Source organism: Humulus lupulus, chromosome 4 (genome assembly GCF_963169125.1).
Source record: "Humulus lupulus chromosome 4, drHumLupu1.1, whole genome shotgun sequence".
Classification (NCBI taxonomy): domain Eukaryota; kingdom Viridiplantae; phylum Streptophyta; class Magnoliopsida; order Rosales; family Cannabaceae; genus Humulus; species Humulus lupulus.
Window position 1 is genome coordinate 158934101 of NC_084796.1, and position 2187 is coordinate 158936287.

General features: G+C 32.7%; 1 non-coding gene across 1 annotated transcript; it reads left to right on the plus strand.

Annotated features, from left to right (window-relative positions):
- The first annotated feature begins 1820 nt into the window (after positions 1 to 1820).
- On the plus strand, positions 1821 to 1927 carry LOC133833534 (small nucleolar RNA R71). The gene has a single exon (XR_009892910.1). It is a non-coding gene; the product is annotated as a small nucleolar RNA R71 (small nucleolar RNA).
- The last annotated feature ends 260 nt before the right edge of the window (positions 1928 to 2187 follow it).

Sequence of the window (2187 nt, forward strand, 5' to 3'; positions counted from 1 at the left end):
AGACTAAGAAGTTCATTGAACGTGATCTAAGGGTGAAAAAGGTTCAACTTTGGTTTCATCTAAGGGTATAGACTCTAGCAAAGAATTCACATCATCATTAGAATCATCAACATGCAAGTTAATACCAAAGTATTTTTCACAAAAGTCAAGTAAGTCCTTTCCATCATCTTCACAAATACTATCTATCATGTTAACTTCATGCACTTCCTCACACTCAACAGATTTAGCAACATTAAATACATTCAATTCAACAGTCATATTTCCAAAAGATAATTTCAAAATACTATTATGACAATTAATGATTGCATTAGATGTAGCAAAGAATGGTCTACCTAAAATGATAGGAACTTGAGCGTGCACATTTTCCATAGGTTGAGTATCAAGACCAATGAACTCAACAGGAAAGTAAAATTTATCAACTTTGATTAAAACATCTTCTATAATGCCCCTAGGAATTTTCACAGAACGATCGACTAATTGAAGATTTATAGAAGTAGGTTTTAGTTTACCAAGACCAAGTTGCTTATAAATAGAATAAGGCAATAAATTCACAGTAGCACCCAAATCAAGTAAACCTTGTTAATAAAATGATCACCAATAATGCATGAAATTGTGGGACACCCAAGATCTTTATATTTAACAAGACTCTTATATTGAATAATGGAACTAGCTTGTTAAGTTAAAAATGTCTTTTTAGGAACATTAGTGTTTCTTTTTACTGTACAAAGATCCTTCAAAAATTTAGAGTAGGCAGGGATTTGTTTAATGGCATCCAAGAAGGGGATATTGATACTAACTTGTTTAAAAACTTCTAAGATGTCATTATATTGACTGCCTTTTTTAATTGGAAGTAATCTTTGTGGGAATGGGGCTTTTGGAATGAAAGGATGGATTGGAGTATCCTTGTTTGAAGAGTCATTGGCATTAGAACTAGAAGGTTGACTCTTTTCTTTTTCTTTTTCAACCTCGGGTATGTAATCGGGTTAAACAATGTTCTTTCCGGACCTAAGAGTTGAAATTGATTTGACTTCTCCATTATGACTAGACTTTCCTATCTCATATTAACCTTTTGGATTTGGGATAGGTTGACTAGAGAATGTTCCTTTTTATCTATCAACTAAAGAAGTAGCGAGTTATCCTACTTGTGTCTCGAGTTTGGTTATTGATTGAGACTTATTTTGTAGGATTTGTTGAGTGGATTCCATAAATTGATGTAAAGTATCTTCTAAGGAAAGTTTCCTTTGTTGAGGATATGGTTGATTTTGTGGGGCATGTGTTTGGTTTTGCGTGTTGTATTGGTGTCCTTGATTCATTGGAGGTTGGTTTTGTCTCCATGAAAAGTTTGGATGGTTTCTCCAATTTGGATTATAAGTGGATGAAAATGGGCTATCATTTGGTTTCCCATAAACATGAAGAGCATTGGCTTCCTCAGAAAAGGCTTCTTAGTAGGAAGGACATGATTGAGCATTATGGCAAGGACTAGAACATATAAAACAAACATCTTTTCTTGGTTGTATTGGAGAATTTATAGTTTGGCTTATGCTAAAGCTTCTACTTTTCTCGCTAATTTGTCTAAGGATGTTCTTAAGTCTAATTCATCTTTTACTTCATACCTTCCTCCTCTTTTTGGTGAATTATTTGACCTAAACCTAGGATCAAAATAATTTCATTGTTGATAATTGACAGAAAAATCTTCAAGGGCATCCCGAGCCTCTTATCCTTGAAATTTTAAAAAATTTCCAGTATGCATAGATTGTATCATTTGACGATTAGAGGGAGTCAAATCTTCATAAGAATATTGTACAAGTCTCCATTTATCAAAACCATGATGATGACATTTTAATAATAAATCTTTAAATCTTTCCCAACATTCATAAAACTCTTCATTATCTTTTTGAAAAAACTCGGAGATTTCTCTCCTTAGACTATCTGTTTTAGACATAGGAAAAAATTCTAGCAAGAATTTATTATAAAGCTGATCTCATGTAGTTATAGACCCCATGGGAAGGGAATTTAACCAAGCTTTTGATTTGTCTTTTAATGAAAAAGGGAATAATCTTAGTTTGACCGACTCATTAGAAAAATTTTGAAATTTAAATGTTGAGCAAATTTCTATGAAATCTTTGACGTGCATGTAAGGATCCTCTCTATCTAACCCATAAAAAGATGGCAACAGATGAATGATTG